The sequence below is a fragment of the Coturnix japonica genome, chromosome 1 (assembly GCF_001577835.2).
Source record: "Coturnix japonica isolate 7356 chromosome 1, Coturnix japonica 2.1, whole genome shotgun sequence".
NCBI classification, from domain to species: Eukaryota; Metazoa; Chordata; class Aves; order Galliformes; family Phasianidae; genus Coturnix; species Coturnix japonica.
This window is the reverse complement of record NC_029516.1, coordinates 82,850,593-82,871,136: the sequence shown is the minus strand read 5'-3', so window position 1 is coordinate 82,871,136 and position 20,544 is coordinate 82,850,593. Positions and strand designations below refer to the sequence as shown.

The 20,544-nt window shown below is 49.5% G+C and overlaps 1 protein-coding gene across 8 annotated transcripts in view; it reads right to left on the bottom strand.

The window, feature by feature from the left end:
* BCL9 (BCL9 transcription coactivator) overlaps positions 1 to 20,544 on the bottom strand; it is a 53,552-nt gene that overhangs the window by 21,279 nt on the left and 11,729 nt on the right. For 3 of the 8 annotated variants that reach the window (XM_015879660.1, XM_015879722.1, XM_015879712.1), the window contains exon 1: positions 7,650 to 7,754. The exons of 2 other annotated variants lie outside the window; for them this stretch is intronic. The gene's annotated coding sequence lies outside the window, so the exon portion shown is untranslated. 3 more of the 8 variants (XM_015879668.2, XM_032448337.1, XM_015879692.2) reach the window with 3 other exon arrangements.

The window sequence follows — 20,544 nt, the reverse complement described above, 5'->3', positions numbered from 1 at the left end:
CGTCATTCGACCAACATGTATACACTTAATACTTGCCTAGTTAGCCACGCGTGTACAGCAAAGCCTGAAGAACTTCAAAGTATTGACAGTGCTGTATAAACAGAGTGCTGTTCTCAAAGCCTCGCAACTGTCAAATCAAAGCTACCTTTCACAAGAACATTGAGAAGCATTTCCCTTGGATGGTGGCTATTTGCCTGACAGTTTCAACTTTCTATCCTCAACCGCAAGAAGGTTAAGGGCTTTTTTGGGGGGGGTTTCTTAGGCAGAAGAGAGCATTTTTTGCTAACAAGCTGTCAAGCCATTTCAGCCTGAAGTTCTTTACTCCCTTCTCATTCATACATATAAAATGCTGTAGAAAATTTCAATTCCGCTCGCATGGGTTCTAAGAGCCCCTTCGCTCCACTGCAACAGCTCCAACTGCAGAAGCCACAGCTGCCTTGCTTTGGCAGGCTATAGCTTATATTACACTGCAAATACACCTCTAATCAATCCTCAAACAAAACCAGATCGGTACGTAGATAAACCACTGCCATTTTGTAGGTGAAGTAACAGCGGTATCAAGATGCCCGAGGAAGTCACTGTAACAAAATGCAGAGGGTAGAGCTCTGAGTAAGCTGAAGAAGGGTCCGTCACTTGACCTTAGCCACAGTTTTTAGCAGTGAACTACCTTCAGATTCTGCAGCAATCCATACGTGCCACATAGATGGCAAAAACTCTTTCATGTGCCGGACTCAAGTAGAAACGCAGATGATAAAGCATTTTGTTTCTTGAAAGGCCCAGCAGTCAGACAAACTGGACAACCAGCTCAGAGGAACTGCTCACGCGCTGTCTGTGCCTCAGTCACAACTACTCTGACCTGAATGCAGAAGGAAGCAAACACTCCCTCCATCCCACATGCAGTTAAATGATCACGTATATCATGCACTTTTGGCCACAGATTGCATCTCTAAGGAGCACTTAAAATCACTATTGTTTTCTAGACTGCAGCACCCGATTCTCAGTGAACCTTCAGAGGACACTGCTCCAGCACCTCTCAGCCTTGCTTTGTTGAGATAAATCGTGTCACATGTAAAGCACACTTGCCATTCTCCCTCCTTCAAAAGCATTTCATTGATTCAGTCTAGGTTTCAGAAACAAGCAGACAAACAAACCAGCCACCTTACAGTGCCACTTCTCATCTCCATTCCCTATTCCACAAGCTCCTTGTCAGAGGCCAAGCAAGGAACAGCACACCTCTGCTTTTAAGTCTCTCTGAAAAACAAGGGATCTCGGAGCACATTCAGCTACCTAAAAGAGATAAGACTCATTCTTAAAATACAGTGAACTGCAATTTCCTAACAGCCTTTAAAATAAATTCAGTGAGCGTCATCAAAGCAGATGAAAACCAGAACTCTGGGGAACAACTCACAGAAGCAAGAGTGAAGCAAACATACCAACTTGGGGAGCAGCGGGTCACTTTCCACCATAGCTGTGGTTCAGAACCTCAGACCAGATTTCAGGAGGGTCACAAAGATAAAAGCAGAAGCCTACGCAGTTTAAAGGCACATCTCAAATTCTGGTACCAATCAAGTTTCCAGAGAAGCGTGCAAGACCGCCACAGTAAAGGCGGGCAAAACAACCCCTGCCCTCCCCCTCTTTTCCCAATATAGAAGCACATCTGTTAGAGCAGAATAAAATCAAGGTTTAGATCACAGGCTTAATACTTCTTCCAAAATTTTTTACTGTCACTGATTATGATAATTGAATATTCTTCATATTCCTACAGACATCTGATCCTTTTAACTCCTGTTGAATTCTTGCTCCTGATGATTCTCACAGCGTGAGTTTCACTGCTTAATTGCAACCATGCTAAATATTCTACCAGCAATTTACACCGCATGTTCTGTATCATCAGACGGTCATGAAGCAGCAGAAACTTCTCCATAGCTCAACAGCCACGTTCCAATTTTTGCCCCCATTAACGCCTAACCACAACTTCTCTTTCCGTAAGCAGCACACATGGTTCAGGGATGCGAAATACTTTTGGCAGAAAGGATAAGATAAGCTGAAGGAATCATTCTCAGGCAGGGGAAGCTGTAACAAATAGGTGTAAATAACATTTAGCAAGTTTAGCAGACTCTTAGGGGTATAGTTAGGTGAGCATTCCTTCTGGCAGCAATGCCAGCTGAAAAGACTGCTGCTACCAAGATTTACTTCCACCCCTGCACCACGCCGTCTGATGTGCCAGTACCACCCCACCGCACGCCTGGCCAAGCACCAAACTACTCTGGCAAACTGATCCAGGCTAAATATAACCTTTTTTTTTTCCTTCTATTTGCCAGGCTACTTATAGCCCAGATTGGTCCCTTGATCCACTTCAGCATCCAGCTGCTCAGGCAGCACTGGCATGAAGGAAGGACTGGTGCAGGGTCCAGCAGGCAGGCTGCTCAAAAGCCAGCTCCAACAGGGAAAGAACTACTCGCAGGCAGATGGACAACAGGTAGACAGGCCTACAGGTAAGGATACAGTCAGAAAGTGCAACCCCATTGCTGCAAAAATATGAATGATGCACATTGTAAAGTGCATTGAGACAGTTAATTTGGACTCAGCTCACCTTTAAATACAGCCTTACATCTTGTTGTTACAGTGCTAGCCAGCGTTTGTAAGATGTCCCAGTCTTAAAGGAAACTTCCAAAATCCCCCAACAGATGGGTTGGGGTTTTTTTGCTCAAATTTGTCAAGATCATCTACAATCCCTAATTCTGTGCAAGGTTCCCATTCTGTGCTTGCACAGCCCTGCCACAGTGGATATCCAGCCCCAAAAGAATTAAAACATCAGAAGGAAAACGTAATGAGACAAGTAAAGGTATGGGGAAAGGCATTTTAAACACGACAGGCACAGCAGTACTCAGACCAAAGGGGAAAAAATACATTAAAAAAAAAAAAAAAAAGAAATCAGCAAAAGAAATCTCCTTCCATTCACAAAAAGCACTCAGAACCCGAGTTAACACCTTCATTTTGCCAGCAGGAAGACTAGAGGGACTCCAGCTGAGCTTGTAAGCAGGAAATCCTAGCCCACAGCAAATCTTGCTGGGTTAAAGGACTTGATATCTATGTAAACAGACCACAGACCTTACTGAGGCACCGAGATTTCTGTGAAGTCCAAGGCCATGCAAACTAGATAGCAGGATTTTATGAAGGCTGCCTGCCTCGCTCCGAAGAAATCCTGGTAAACTTCTAGAAAGCGGGAGAGATCAAATCCTGCTGGGTAATACAGTTCACATTTAGGATGTGAATGAGTTTGAATACTCACTTGAGCGTCGGATGCTCCCTGAGATAAAGATAAGGAATTTGGGTTTTATTCCACTAAAAGACCAACTCTAAAGCCACACACACACACAGTTTGCAAGGCAATGGAACTGAGAATCTGGTAGAAATTAAATGATAGAAATTCAACATATCAGAGAGCAGCAAGTCTTTCAATAGCTGGGAAGGATGGATCAAAGGTTACTTCATTCTTACCCATCTGGTACATACAAATCATTCATAAATAAAACTTGCACGTGAATATTTTACTCTTGTGGCTTATAGGTGCCTTAGTTTCTGTATGTGGATATTCAGTGACAAATGCAGTTCCTTTGGCTGTGGACTAACTGAAAACAATCCAAGTATGTGGACTGCGAAGATCAAATGCAAGACGGAGAGGGAGGGAAGCGCAGGGAAGAAAGAGTCCACGCTCTTTGTATTCATAATATACAGAACAGATCTACAAAGTTTCTGGTTGTATGAACAGAAACCTATTTATTTTCTTTCCCATTAAAATTCAGGTCCTGCCTAGAAGACCGTGTTGACCGACAAACAAGTGAACAGATCACAAGAGCCAAAAGAAAAGCATCCTCCCCAAACCTCACAAAAGCCCCAAAAGACACCATGCAACGCACCCTTCCCCCACAAGAAAATGGTTACAACCGCACTGCCATATTCCTGCTATTTCCCTCACACCACAGCAGAGAGCAGCTTCTCTCAAAACAACTCTATTGCATCTATGAAGCACATAATTTGCCTTGGAAAGTAAAAGATATATACAGGAAAGCCTGAAACATAACCAAGTAGGTGTACGCACACATCAAGTACCCCCCCTAAAGAACTGCTAACACTAACCTGACCAAAGACTGAGCAACTGAATGGGAGGGGGGCACTTGGACAAAAACTTGTTTAGGGTTTTTTTTTTTGTGGGTTTTTTTTTTTAAGTTGGTTTTGTTCACACTTATTTAACGTCAATGATTGATTAACATTTTGGATAAAGGAGGGCTTTGTTAATGCTTCAGCATCTCCACCCCTTCAATTAAGGTGTTAAGAGTTCACAACAGCGCAGGGAGATCCAAGATCCCAAGACCCCTTGGCCACAAAAAAAAAAACCCGCACCAACAACGAAAAACCACCATCAAAAGCCCCACCTCAGTGGGAAAATACCCAGATCCCAAAACTGCCACCACCACTAACTCCAACTTAAACTAAGAATGCTGTCTTTCTTTTGTTGTTTGAGGAGGAGCCAGCAAAGGGAGAAAATATGAGCCCTGGAGCCATTTTTACGCTCTTGAGTAAGAAAAAAGGTCACATTCATTGCAGATAATCTTTTTTGGAGATCGGTGCTAAAAGAAAACAAGAAAATAACCAGAGCCATCGCACCAAATCATCCCAAAGGGCTGTAATATCTCACCACAGCAACTCCCATCATTTCCAAGAGAAAGCTCATCAAGCTGCTATGGGATTCAGATACATGTACTTGTGCTGGACGAAGGCACAAGAGCCAGCTGCCAGCCCTTACACAGCTCCACCAACCCCATACCTGTAGCACCACACTGATGCAAGCAGGCCTTACAGCCCTAATACAGAGCTGGAGAGAGGGGAACAAAAAGAAGACAGGACTCAAACTCTTCAGGTATTGCCCATTGTTTCATTCCATACCCTGTGTTTGTTGGGTTGTTGCTTTTAAGTTCGATTTCACATAGCACATGGCTTAGCTTCCCAACACTTGTTTTTGTAACGTGTTGAGCAATCACTGACTGAATGTTAACTTCCAACAAAATAGAAGAAAATAAGCTCTGCTTCTTCTCCTGGTTTTAAAGGTTGATACGTTTAAGGCTGCTTCACAACTCCTATAGTGTATGTGTGGGCTTTTCACGGAGAAATCCAGGACAAAGAACTTACAAAGGAAAGAAAATTATTGCTAGAACCCCTCAAAACTGGAAGCACTGTTTCCTCCAACTCTATTTTGACAGCAGAGCAGCCCGTCACCCACAAGGCTTGGCAAGACAAACCTGACTTGGCACTGCTTCCTCTCTCCTCAGCCCCAAGTCGCTAAGGTTAACAACTGCCCCAACCAAGGGGAAGCTGCTGCCTTCCATGGCCAGTGCTACGAGACCTGCTGCTCCTCTCGCAGAAGGAAAGGGTCTTGTTCTGACTCCAAGCAAGTTTTGGCATCTAATGGATAAAGGTATCTTCCCTTTCATGCTGGTGGGTTTAGAACTGTTCCACATCAACTCCCTACTTACACTTATTAGCTCATACTTCTCTTTGCTTCATGCCAATCTCCTGATCAATTGCTCATTCTGTTCACTATTAAGCCAATAGTCACGCAACCATACCACCTTCATGTTTTATGCCCAAACAATAACCCACAGCTGACTGTCACATCTGATTCTCCCCATCTGTGTCCTGTGTCACGCTTTGTCTGCTTTCTCAGAACACCATCCATCTCCCACATCCCAAACGTTCAGTCATCGTGCAGTACATCACGGGCTCAGGAACAGAAGGTTGGACCACACAGAACAGGACACTCTTTCACTCCAAAAGTGGAGCCTCGCTGCTTGCACGTACCTACCTGTCCCATCATTTCCCTCACCATCTGGACTCTACAGCATCATTCTCGAACAGACTGCCCAGAGAAGCTGCGGATGCCCCATCCCTGGAGGCACTCAGTGCCAGGCTGGATGGGGCTCTGGGCAGCCTGGGCTGGTGGGAGGCAACTCTGTCAATGGCAGGAGATTGGAACTGGGTACGCTTTAAGGTCCCTTCCAATCCAAGCCATTCTCTGATTCTTCCCAACATCCAGCCATGAAGGATCTCATGAACTTGCAGCATCTCTCCAAAAGCCTCCCTCACTCTGCTGACAGCCCCTGCTCACCCCTTTGCTGTAGGTCAGAGCACAGGCTCCCTGTCACATACACATGTGAGGTGCCTAGTAGAAAGTAGAAACACCATTTCATCTGCCTTCAGATACTTCTCCTGCCCAAGATCCTTACATATAAGACCTCTTGCCACACTTCTGGTATCCCAGACTCCCCTTGTGCAACTACTTCACATACAAGACCACACTGCAAACCCAGTTTCCCTGTGCTCTTTCACCCCTGAACTGCACGTGCTGCTCCCCAGCTCCAGACCCCCCAAATTCCCTGGCAGACACACCTACACCTTCCCCATGCTTTAGGCCCTTCATAACCCATTCCCTGTCTCCCAGTGTTTCCCTTACAACTTGGCCTCCTCCTTCCAGCCACTCCAGCCCCAGTTCCTCGCACCCTCCCGTAGCTACATTCCCTCCTCCCGTACCAACTCCAGCCTACCTCGTGCTGCGTACAGCTCTCCACATCCCTTCAAGCAGACACCGATATCTCAGTCCCCCCCCCCCCCCCGCAACAAAGCCCCCACCCCTTCCTCACAGCCTATCCCAAACGATCACGTCCTCACTGCACCCCTCGCCTCCCGCCCCGGCATCCCGGCCCCGCACACCTTTGTGCCCCAGAGGTCAGACCCGGATCTCACCGCACCGCTGCCAGCTCTCTGTCCCCGGACACCACCCCCACCACAGACCCCATCCCCTCCTGGGACTCAGCCTCCAATCCCCCCGTGCCGCACCCAGCGCCTCTCCCCACGCAGCAGCCCCGGCACACACCTCGCAGCTCATAGCACATTGCTTCCAGCGCACCCCTCCGCACGCAGCAGCCCCTCGGGCTCCTCTACATCACAGCCTCCTCCCCGCAGCCCCCGGGGCAGCCCGAAACCTCCGTGGAGCTCAGCATCACCTCTCCGCAGCCCCACACACCGATCCCCCCCCACCCGCCGCGCATCCCCTCGCCGCCGCCCCGCCGCCGCACACCCCCAGCCCGCGGGCGGCGCTCTGCCCCCGGCCCCCAACTCTCAAACTTTGGGCGGGCGGCGGCCGTCGCCGGGGGGCGGCTGAAGGAGGGAGGGGGGAAAAGGGGGGTTAGTGGCGGGGGGGGCAGTGCCCGAGCGCCGCCTCCCCTCACTCACCGCCGGCCGCTGGGGGAGGGGCGGGGGCCACGGCCGGGCTCAGCCCCGGGCGGGAGGGGGCGGCGCGGCGTCTCCCCCCGGCGGCGGCGGGTCCTTCCCCCTCCCGCAAACACACACAGGCTCCATTGTCCGCCGGCGCCTCCCCCCCCTCCTCGCCGCACGCGTGGTACCGCCCATCGCAGCCCCTCTCTCCCGCTTCCCCCCCCTCCCGCTCCCCTCTTTTCCCCACGTACCGCTTCCCACCCCGCACCCCCCCCCGGCCCGCTCCCCCCTCCCGCCGCGTCCCGCAACCCGCGGAGAGCGATGGTACCGCCCGTCGCGCGCGCCCCGCCCCGGGAATGGTACCGTCCCCGACTCACTCCGGCGACGGGACCGCCTCTCACTCCCCGTTCCGGGCAGTGGTCTCGCCCGGCCTCCCGGTCCGCCCCTCCCCAGCGAGGGGGCGGGGACTGCGCCCCTTCCACCCCCCTCCCCTGTCCCCCCGCACTCGTTCCCCTCCCGCCTTCTCCCGCACGGTGGTAGCAGCCCGGCTCTTAAAGGGACAGGAGCGGCGCCCCCCGCGCCTGCAAGCAGCACCTCCCCGACCTCCCGCTGGCCTCGCCCCCTCCCTTAGCATAGCCCCTCCCCCGCCCCCCGGTGACCCCGCCTCTACGCCCCTTTTAAAGAGACGGCGCGCCCACCGCGGGCTGCCCGCCCCTTAACGGCCCCCCATCGGGCACGACCCTACTCCCTCGGGCCACCGAAGCCGGGCGTGAAAATTCCTTTCCACGCGCTTCTAAGACAGCCCAGGGCTCCTTCTGGTGAAGGCGGCATCAGGCCGGGTGGCAATGGCAAACAGACACAACCTATGGGCATGTAGGTGTGCCCCGGGGTCCTGTCCCGATGTCCCATGTTTGGGGATTGAACGCCGGTGTGGTTGGAGCCCGGCTCACAGTGAGGGGTTCTGAAGGTCTGCAGTGGCCTCCCGTCCTTCTCAGCCTATTATTCAGTGCAAAGAGCGCTTTCAGCATCCACCGACCCTCACCCCCACAACGCGTCCTTAAGATGGGCGATGCTGTGGGCTACAAGCGAGATCCTCCCACCCCGCAGCTGACAGAGGTGCACAGAACCACCGCGGTCTCGCCGGGGAAAGCAGGCTGCTGGGTTTTGCATATCCGCAATGCTTGAATAACCTGTTTTGCCAATACACCAGAAACGAACAGAAATGCGGTGGGCTCTCCCTTTATCCTCAGATGACCTGCAATGCCAGGTCCCATTCCCACCTATGGCACCATCCCAGAAGGCGGCCCTGCCACCACAGGGTGCCGTTATTGCAGGTGAAACCATCTCTGTCCTCATTCCCCAGGTGTCTTTTCCTACCCTCCAGTCCCTGCCAGGCCCCTTTACCCAACTACAAGCAACACCTCTTTACAACCTCCCGAACACTGCAACAGTAGCTAAGTTCAACCCGGTCAGCTATTACATATCCTTCCTCAAGGTGGATACTTCTTAGCAGCAGCCTTCAGACCCACTGGGCAGACTTTCAGCCCTTTGACGTGTTCCACACAAGTCTGTTTTTAGGATCCCTGACCCCAAGGTGGCACTCCCAGCCCCCAGCCAGCCTCCCCAACCCATTCGCCATGGCCAGCCCTAAGGGAACCTTCCCACTGATGTCAGTAACACTGTGGAAATGCTGGTGGAACCTAACAGCTCAGCTCTGCTTACAACTAGCACCTCTGCTGCCACTGGCTCAGCCCACTCTGTCGCTGATGCACGAGCCTTACCTACTTTTACATCGATACGGGCCTTCTTTTTGGAACACCCACATTCTTCTCCTCTCCCTTGCACTTCCCACTCCAGAGGTGGCTCAGCAAACCTCGAGGCTTCACAGAATGCCCGGGTCAAAACACAGTACAGGTCAGATGGTGCTGTGGGCCTAAGAGCCAATCCTGCCCTCGCTGTTAGCATGCACCCGTTGTGGTTTGTTGAAGAGGAAGCTTGCTTACCCTGGGCGGTAGAAGCTGGGATTTTCCTGAGACTAAAGAAGCCGGGCACCCAGCCTCACTTTTCTCAAGGCATCTTTGGAAATCCTATGCTGCGCTTTAGCCTCGACAGATACAACAGCAACGATAAGCACGAGGTGAAAGCGAGCTGCTGTTCTTGTTCTCGTCCCTCCTCTGGCCGAGCACTTTGCTGTCTTCTCCCTGGAGGAGTTACAGGGGGAAAGGGAGCATAAAATGCTCCGAGCTCACATATGCTGTGGTTCCTCTGGCTCCCCTCCCATCCCCCTAACCCCATCCCCCCGCATTTCAAACAGTTATAAATGACTGTGCAACTCTGCAGGCAGCGGTCTCAAATAACCACACCAAGCCTCTCCCCTCCAACGGCTTTATGTCTCTTCCTTCCTCTCTTTGGGGCTCCGGATAGCAACTATCAAGGTGTTCAGCTTCACCCTCAAGAGTTAACTTGATGCCGGACCCGCTGCCTTTGGGAATTTACCACAGCAAACCGCCACAAGCGGTGAATTCCCAAGGCAGGGATTCTCAGCTGAGAGTTCCCTGGTGCTGTCCTTGAAGGGTTTTACCATGGGAACTGACAACAAGGGGCTCCCAAATGACGTTCACTGTGACAACAGGCTGTAAGACACATAAGTCAAACCCCAGACCATGGAGCTGCCCCGGCCAATCTGGAGAGCATCACTTTATCACAAGGCTTGCTTTCCTTTCACCGCTCTTGTAACAGCAGCACCGGAGAAAGCAGCTGTCCTGGCTCTGCAGAGCGCTCCAGCAAATCCAAGAACACCTTGGAAACAGAGCAGCTCACCACCCTGGGTACACTCTCCCTGGCAGCAGCAGTGTCAGAAGACCAGCTTTTCAACTCAGAAGCAGGTTCCTCTTCCATCAGTGCGAACCAAGCCTAAGGAAAGTTGCTACAGGAGCTCCAGTTCTGCAGAACAGATTAGACAAGATAGGCCAGCCAGCAAAATGCATTTGCATTACACTTGCTATAGATGCCGGCACACCCCAATTCCAGCTTTTATGCTCTTTAGGGGCCTGGCCCTGCAAATACTGAGTTTTACATGTGTAAGTAGAGTCCCACTGAAGTACAATGGAACTACTCATGCAAATAATATTAAGAGTGTGTAGGGCTGTGGCTTCGTTTCACTACTCCATCTGCAGCAGACACAGAGGATCCTGCCACCCTCTCTCTCTCACAGTCACTGCCACTCATTGGTGCCAGTCAAACAGTTTATGTAGCCACACAGTCACAGGTGAGCCAATCCAACTTTACTTTAAAAGCCTTACTAACAAGAAAACCCCTTAATGCCAGACCAGCTCCGACGCAGATTTCATTCCCGCAAGTGGCTGAACTGGCACAACTGGAGGAGATGGAAACATCTGAAGAAGAGGAATGTTTGAAAATGGGATTGAGGGCAGTAAAGATGGTGTCAGGGAGACTTAGCATGTGGAGGCTGAAGGCATGACTCTCGTCTGAAGTTACACCCTGCTGACGATCCACTTTCTGAAGCTAAACCAGCTCTAACCACACAACTGTTCCACGTGAAAGAAACATCACCTCAAGTGAAACAGAAGATTGCGTCTTTTCAGCTACTGATGCTTAAAAACCGTTCCCTCAAGAAAATCTGCCACCACTCAGAAGAACTTGCAGACAGTTATTACTCCCAGGATTAGGGATACATGCTCCTCCCTACAGGTACGGGATGCAGTGACCCCATGCACCGTGGTCAGAATACCACTGCTTCTGTAGACAAAGGATTCCTCATCATTAGCTTTGACGTGGCACATGTTGGCCATGCAAAGTGTTCCCTCGAATCTTTTCAGTTTACGGGCTATTTTATCTCCAGCAACTCTGTGCTGAAATTGCATCACATACTTCCTGTCTGCTGAAGCAAGATTTCCCACTTTCAGAGTGATCATAACCCTCCAGCAGGAAAGCTCCACTAACTCCTTAAGAGCCTTGCTCTCTATATTGCTCCCTGACTTCTTCATTCACCTACACCTGTGCAAAGTCAGTGTACAACACCGACATGACTGGAAATGAAAAGCACACATCACTGGAAGGATGTTTTGCTTTGTTTGCTTTGGGTCTGGGGCTTTTTGCCCTCTTTTTGCTCTGGACCACAGGCAGATTGCACTCTATGAAATCTTCTTACCAGCTTTGAGCTTTATGTGGCTTTGCGTTCTAATGAGCCCATTCCTCACCCCATTCTGTGAGGAACCCAGGTGACAATGGTTCTCAGAGCGCCAGGTACAGGGCTGATATCTTCAAGGACTGTGCTGTGAGATGAAGTCTAAATCTGGATGGTGTAGAAGAGACAGCAAAGGACCACAGCAAAGGGTAATTTAACACCCGCTGTTAACTTGGATAGAATGCCTCTTCCAAAAAAACATTTTATCTGTTATAAATCATTCCAGAAAGATGAGGAAATGGGGATTAGGGGGAGGGGGGCAGATGGTTGTGGCTTTGTTTGTAGTTCAGTTCCTTTTAGCATTAGACACTACTCTGAGAACTGTGTTGCCATCCCTCAAACCTGCAAACACCAAAGAACACTCCTTACCGGTTTCAGGTGAATGGTCCCTCTGCACCTTGATGTGTGTGGAACCGTACAAACTCAGAGAGAAGGGAAAAGCAAACAAATCTCTAACAATACCCATGTATCTGTGTGCAGACACATACACCTTGTAAAACATGCATGCACATCCCTACCTCTGTCCCCAATCCTGGCATAAAGCCACCTGTAGCTCACCTACACAACATCACCCTGTGGCAACAGCATACGGACGATAGCAAACTCAGCTTGGGCAAGTAATACCTCACTCTCACTTTTCCTATCTGCAGAGAGAAGCATTTAATCTGGTGTTTTCCTATTCACTCATCAATCTCCAAACAACCTGAGCCCTAATCAGGTTTGGGCTGGAGCACCGAGCCAGATCTGTGGTTAAAATGCATGACAAAAAACGCATCTCCAGGCAGCCTTCTGGTTGATCTGCACTTCTTCAAGGGCTGACTAAACTCGGCTCCCCAGGACAAACACTTCTTACACTTAATATAAGTAAACTTCTATTTACACATCCAATGTTCGAATTATCCCACAACAAAACTGCAATGTGATGAACAAATCCCACACATTATAACACTGCAGGTGCGGGAAGCTCTTGCCTTATTTAAAGAGTCGTCTCCAAAGTCAACAAGCAGGTACAAGGCAAACGCTATGCAGCAGTACAGATAAATGCTCAGTTTTATCTCCTGTGATTAAAGAAAAAAAAAGAAAAAGAAGAAAAAAAGGGGGGGGGGGAATTAGAAGGAGAGAAGAGATACTGAATCAGAAGGGAAATCAGGTAAACAGAATCTGGGGAAACATATGCTCGTGCAATGCATGAAAAATACGAATTGATACAAAACAGAGGTGGCAAAATTTGGCACACGGGAGATTCCAAAACCAATGTTTGCCCAGGAACACTGTTCCCATTACACTGCTTCTATGTTTTACAGAGAACCGCCAACATACAGCAAGCGCTGTGGCCCAGCCAGGAGAATTTGGCTGCAGAATTGCCTGGCCCTTGAGCATTTTAAGATTCTCAGCCATCACTTTACACTCCCTTTGTATGTGTATGATTGTCTTTGACTGCAATGAGAACAGGCATGGCTGCAGCCCAGAAAATTGCCAAGCTCACCTCCCGCTTCCATTCAGCCACCTGATGAGCCTGTTCCAAGGTAGCAAGCACCCTAGCACAGCCACATAGCTCCGTAATGCCTGCCCCACCATGCAGGGCACACACACACACATGCAATTTCATGGCATCAAACCAACCAAACAAAACACTAACCCCGAAGGAATATTTCTGAGAATGCCCCGAAGAGCTGAAGAAAGCACCTTTCATTAGGAGCATTCTTTTCACAGGGTAAACAGAACAAGGCTAAGTGCGCTTTCAGACGGGCAGAAGTCATCTGTGGTCAACACGTACAACAGCCCTTTTGGCATAACAGGCTCCTTGTGTCTCGCCGTGCTGCTCCTCCAGCATCCAGCTGCTCGGGGTGCCCGCCCGCTGTACAGCGGGGCAGCAGCACCACAGCCCACAGCCGCCCCTGCAGTCAGCACACAGATGTTTGAGGGTAAAACGTGGCTCACATCTCTCCCACGAGGCTACAATAAAATAAAAATAACTTCAGCATGATTTCCCTTCTAGATTGCACAGAAGAAACCGAGCCCCCACGGTACCGCAGACCGGCCCATTAAAGTGAATGGTTAAATCCTCGCTATGAAAAAGTAGGCGTTGTTGTCTGTTTTGTGAGGCAGAAATCAATATTCCCGCCTCCTCTCCTTCTGTTATTTCACCTTGAGATACTCATACTCAGATAGATGAGATCTGAATCTTACTCCCTGCTATTGCAACTTTTCTCTCCCCAGCACTTCACAGGGTCACCGATGTTCTTGCAGCCCTAACCCGCCTGTAATTTACCACTCGGCTCCCTAAACTGAGCACCACCGGGGGCTGACGCAGTGACTGATTTTCCTTCCAAATCACACCGTTGTGGCTATTTCTAACTATTTATCCACACCCTCTATCTCAGTCATTTGGCTCCCCGTGTGCTCCAATAACAACCCTCTCTCTACCACAGCCTCTTTCTTCCCCTGTGCCCCTATAATTCACTCCCTGGCGTTAGCCTCTTCCATACCACGGCCATCTCATACAAACCATGCTTTGCTTCGAAATACTCCTTCTACTCCCTCTTAAGCTAACGGCGGGGGGCGGCTGGGTTAAGCTTGTGAATGAGGGGGAGCGAGGTGAGAAGGACCTGAGTGACTGACGTACAGCCCAAGCACGCCTGAAGCAACGCTGGCTGGGGAGAGACAAGCGGGGCAAGATAAGCTCGCAGCACACAGGAACAGCTGCTCCTGCAACGAGGTTTCCCTTTGGCAGATCAGACTCAGGGGCTGGGACCGATTCCCGCAGATCAGGTAGCGGTAATGCCAGGCTGCCTGGGCTGATCTGATGAGTCCTCTTGGATGCGGCTCTGCCTACTATCATGCCTGCCTCTGTCACCTAGGATTAGACAACTGCAATATGCTCTGCTTGGCACCGTGTTTTAAATCCATTCATAAACTGAAGGCAGAGCAGAATTCAGCACTCTGTGAGATAAGCCACGTCTCTCACCCACGATCATTCTCACATTTGCGCTCCATTTTTATGCCATCTGACCGCTGCTTTCCAGACAGATTTGAACACGTTCCTACTGACCGCGAGTGCCTGGCATACTAGAAACGTTCCCACCTGAGCAATCACCTCTCCTTACACTCCTCAGAAGCAGCAGAAAAGGCACTGGCTGCTCTGACTCGATGCTCAGGAATCCCCTCCCCAGCTGGATGGAAGCAGACAGCAGTCCGCCGCATTTTGCATCGCATCCTAGAGCCCCAAAGACGTGCAAATTTGCACAGGTACCGAGGAGAGTGGTGCAGAGGGCTGTTCAGTCTCTAGTCTGCCATTGTTTGCTGGTGACAGCCTGATGAAATTGCTTGAGTTATAATGAAGACAGTTTTCATTATCTGTCATTTAAAAATGTCAGGGGAGCTCAGACTGAATGAATAGGCGCTACCTGTTGTTTCAAACAGCTTTTGATGAAGGCAATACATTCGAGAAGCGCTAGTCACTGATTTATAGGTGCTGCACAAAGATTACATAAAACAGTGAAAACTCTCCACAGAAAACAATCAGATTTCCCCCTTGCTCCTCAGACACCGCTTTACTATCAGCGCATGCCGCTGACTTTCTCCTACAATAACCATCAGAGGCTGCAAGATCCCAGATGACAGAGGACCATACCGACAAAAACAGGCATCTTCTCTATTAGAGGGCACTCGAGAGTTTTGGCATAGCTACATAAATGCTTCACTCTAGTCCTGCTTTTTCACTTGTGCGCTTGGACTACTTTAGCAACAGATGTCATGACTGGACATACTTCTGTCCAAACGTTTCGCTAAGTCCCTCTCTGCTGAAGGTGTCGGCCTCTCACAGCTGAACCGCAAGAACAGACTGTGTGGAAGCTCCTAGTCCATCTGAGCACAAAATCTGCCAGCTTCTTTTAAATTATGTCTGTTTATTCCCTTGTATGGATGCATCTGCTCAAAATACCTGCTTCGCAGATCCTGAGAGACACCTAGGACGGCACGCTTCTTTTCTGTCTACATCTTTATATCTCAGAGCATCTATTTAACAAGTGAGATGATGCTGTAGAAGGGACCTGCCTAGGTAATGTTACCTTCATGGGATACAGCAGCTGTGCTTCAGCTGCCTGCAACACGGGCTGTTCCTGCAGGCAGCCTGTACCTTGTGCCTGCCCTTTCTCTCAGAACACAACAAAATGAATGCCAGAAGTCCAGCCAGCAAACAAGGACCGCAGGTAATACTCTGGCCATATTGTTTTTAAGAACCACTTGCATTTTTGGTAACTGCTTTCATGTAAGACTCTGGCATCAAAGGGTGTAGCTTGAATCTCTTATAAGCATTAGAACCTTGAAGCACAGGCACCTTCAGCTTAAGAACGAGATAACAACAAAGACTGCTGCCACTTGGTCCAGTGAACACAACTGCTGCCTCCCATGGTCCCATGCAAGTCAGCTCACTTCCTTACCTGGTTCACTGTCTCCCCACACACAGAGGCCACGGTATTCCCCACAGCACCCCAGTTTTCAGTGGTGCATATATTGTCCAGAACCTTCAGAAGGCGGACTTGGTAAGTCACAGATGTGGGGGAGAAATAACAGTTGTTCTGAGACCCAATCATTTCTGCATCTTGTTTCCATTAGAACAATGTTTCCCAGGCACTCGTATGAGCCATCCTTACAAAGCATCTCCCGAAGAAAAGGGTTTATGTTCCTGGCAACATGCTTCAAAAAAACATGTCCCCAGTTGCCTGCTTCCATAAGCAAGCACAACTCCAATGATTTCAATAAAGCTGCACTTTCTGTGGCCCTAAGGCTATAGCACTACAGTAAACAAAGCCAAATACCATCAGCCAGATGCTTGAAGCTCTGAACCAGCCCTCCAACGTCTGACAAGCACGAGCCACCAGAAGATGGCTGAATCCCCCATCTCAGCTAGCCAGCACACAGCTCCTTCCCCCGCCAGCAGAACAGGGGTCTGGGGCCTCATTGCAGGGCAAGGTGAGGGCTGGTGCATGTCAGCTCAAACAAACACCTCCCACTTCAAGCTCTGGGCTACTGCCGGAACCGTTTGGGGACCCACCGACACAAGTCAAAGGCAAACCCATAGCTCTGTTAGATGCCAGAATACAACCTGGAGCAGGAAGAATGCAATGCTGGGTGACAGCACAGGATGGAGGGGACACAGCAAAGAGCCCTTCTGGCTTCAAAAGCAGTTTCTCAAAGCCGTCAGCAAGGAACCTCAGTTTAATAGTGTAGTCTGGGGAAAGCACTGCACACAGTAACACAGAAATCCAGAGGGAAAGGAAATATTTTAAAACAGAGGAGGAAATTCTACCCGAAATGAATACTGGGAAGGTCTCTGAAATCAAATGCTCTGGGAAAAAAAAAAAAAAAAAAAAAAAAAAAAGGATGCATTTGACACATATGAATCTTTAATGATATCCTGCAGTGCTAACAAAGTCCTGTTCTAGAAAACAAACAAACAAACAAACAAAAACAGAGCCTGTAGTGCACCTGACTGAGCGACAATCCTCACATGGTCAAATATGATTTTCACACCTGGTAGATGAAATGACTCTGCCGCATCCCAGCGCCAGGGTTAGGGGCTAAGGTGATCTGCTAATGGAAGGTTAGAGACCGTAGAATACATAATGGCTCTTCAGGGAGCACCTTTCAGATGCTCTTCTCGTGTACGGTAGCGCGCAGTGATCAGAAGGTCCTGGCAGCACACACTGAAGTCATTGTCACTGACAGGGCTTCTCACTGTGCAGAAGCCAGCTGATAGCTTGGGTTAAGACAGCCAGCTCTCATGCCCATGCTTGGGCTGAGGATAAGGTCTCCTTTCTTGTAAGGGCAGTCCCGTTCTCTTTCATCTCCCTCCAGACATGCCTCCTGCAGCACACCGGGGTTAACCAGCCGCTCTCCTCACAGGCGAGCAGCAAAGCCATTGAACTGAGACAACAAACCTCTCTGCCACGTACAGATGGAATCTCCGAGCCTTTAAAAATAAGGCATGCAGTGAAAATCAAGGGAAATACTGATCACAAGCCATGCTGGTAGGTACCCATTCAGAATCTGCCCCACACCAGCACATGAGAGAGTGCCGGATCAGGCTGCACAACTTGCTCAAGGACAAGCCAGCTACAGCCCGCAGCCAGCAGCCCCCAGGGTTACCGATGCTCACAACAAAACATCCGAGTGGAACCCGCTAGGGGAGGAGGCAGGGAGAAATGTACTACACGCCTTAGCACCACACAAAACATGTGGCTGAACAATGCGCTTGAAAAAATCTGGCTCCATAAATTAGGCTGCGATTCCCGGTTCTTGAACTCTCGGCTCCTGCTGGCTTCTGTGGATAAAGGGGATGTTTGGCACTCCCGAGATCAGAAGGCAGATCGAATGCTTTTCAAGAAGTACATGGATGAGCATGTTCCTAGGGAAGAACGAGCTGCAGCTAAGCCTTCAAATGATCACAAGGAGAACCTCCTGCCCACAGACAGGAAAGTGGTAACCTCCTTCACTTCCTTTGTGGCTTTAACCTAAACCACAACTCCTCCCTTTGGGTTAGGAGTCTCTTCCACTCATTCAGATGTTTGTCAGCTTGCCTCTGTCTATTACCCGGCATCTGCCACTGCCATACAGCAAAAACAAGCTGTCATCTTTTCTCCTCTATCCCACACCCCTTCTGCAGTCTCTTCCTTAAACCAGAATGGCTTTGACGCAAGGCAAAGCAAGTCTGAACTCTTCAGGCACAAGCAAAAGCTTGGCAATTCCAACAGCAGGGAGAAGGGGGGAAGGAGCAGACATCGGCATGCAGGCTACAGGAGGAAAGGAGACATTGGCATGCAGGCTCCACCAGCATTTAGGAATGCTGACAGGGAACTCTGCAGCCAGCAGAAGGGATGATGCTGAACCAACTCACAGGGCTTTTCCAGGAACTCGAGTGATCCTTTGAACCCTGGGTGGAACGTCCCTCCTTGTGCCCTAAAGAGCTTCAGAGCATGGATAAGATGCTGTGAGCAGGGCTGAGCACAGGGAAGGTCTGTGATGCACGGAGGAGCCCAACGCCTGTGGAGCACACAGAGGTGGGAAGGACGGGTCCCACCACCCCTGGTGTGGGGCAGCCAGCAGGGACAGGCAGCAGCTTCCGTCCTTGGGATCTCCCTCCTCACCTGCTGAATGGAGTGAGGACAAGGCTTTCTCTTCCTCTGAATCTTTCAGAGATTTCAAGCCATTGTTCCATACCTAATTAAGGAGAAAAAACACTCTCACAACCCATACCCGGAAACCGTGATCAAATGAATCAAAGGCAAGATTTCATTTTATCTTCCTGCAGCACTTTTACTTCAAACTTAGACGTATTTTGTAGCAATTTACTTAAAAAGAACTGATGGCTCCAAAGGACAGAATTCCAATACTGAGTACTTTCCAACACTGGGGCATTTGGAGTTTCAAAACTTTTCTCCACTTCTTTTTGTTTTTCTTTTCTCTTTATTTTCCCCGAGATGGGACACCAAACTGGAACCAACACACCCCGAAAATAGCGGCAGCTTTGGCAAATCAGCAGTTCTCTAAGAAAAATGTATCACCAGAGAAAAATCTGCACAAAACCTCGTCCTGTTATTTCCTCCCAGCACTGCACGAGAATATGCCTCCGCGGTGTAATTCAGCCTTAAGTTTCATAGCAACTCTGATTCAGACATATTGCACGCACAGATATTAGACCATGCCTTTGATATCATGAGAGCAATGCAAAATAGTGTATATACAATATGGCCAAGCAACGCTGCTATGGAAACCCCTTGCTTTTGAATTCCCGTACATGGCTTGTTTCAGTTCTTATCCCTAACGCTGCTTTAACAGAATGCGGCGCATTTGATTTCCCTGCTCATCTCTTTCCTTTTGGGCTCTCCCCTTTTGAAAAGGCTTTTGTGAGTGTGGCGGGAGGCGACAAGACCTGCTGCGTGCTGCTGGTTGTGTACACAACATCACCAACTCCAGCAAGACGAGGAACTGATTTGGCGCCTCAGTTGCTGCAACTGTAACACGGAAACAGCTGGCAAAGAGCTGTTTGCATGTCTGCCTTTGGCTACGAGCCTAATATGCCTGGACTTCCATGGCAGCCAGAAGATGCACACATCTTGATCCTTATTTGTTACTTTCTGTAGGCGAGGAGTCGCTGTCCCCTGCAGACCTATGCTGCTGATCTCTCTATATCGAAGAGCCGAATCAGGAAGTACAGTCGCCCACTCATGTAGCAAAGAGATAAATAATAAAGCGCTGCACTTGCCAAGTTCTAAGGAGGTGGTTTCTTAAAAAGACATGGGAAGCTTTCATGCTTTGAAGCTGACTAATTTCAGAAGGCTCCCATTTCGCTCTCTTCTTCTTTAACTTCTTCAAGCTGTAGGATTACCCGCTCCCCTAAGGGGCTTGCTGCTAGGGACTGGCCAGATCAGAAGCTTGAATGCTGAAGAAAGGGGACCCTCTGCCAGCCAGCAAGGTGCTCCCAAGGACCCCCCAGGCACCTTTGGCTCCCTGCAGCACAGAGGGGATGCAGCACACCATGTAAGCAGTATGAACTCCTGCAGGCCCCAGGGTGAAGTCCTCCCAGCCAGGTACCTGCAGCACCTGAGCAGAGCAGGCCCTCTCGTAGCAATGGTGCAACAGCCAAACAAACTCACCCGTGCAATCCAGTGACTGCAGACGCAGACTAAGTTACTTGCATTTGTCTGATTGTGTAATTGCCAGACTGCGCATTCAAATGAGTATTTGTTTAACTGCGTGATATACAGATAGAGCTTACGTACTCGAGGCCAAATTCACCCCTGTTGCAATTTCCCCAACTCCAGCAGCAATTACTCTAAGGATTAATTTGGCCCACAGTGTTTTCTAGTGGATGTGATTCATCATCTCTTTCCTATAACAAAGCATAATACAGTGCTTCAATCAGCGGTGATGTCCTGGCCTCCTCGAGGCTGCTGGACTCCCTGTTTAATCAGACATAAAACAAATCACTTGTAGAGGCAGAGGCGTATAAGCATGCTTTAATTACAATATTGTAACACCAATTAGAGATCTATCTAATCGAG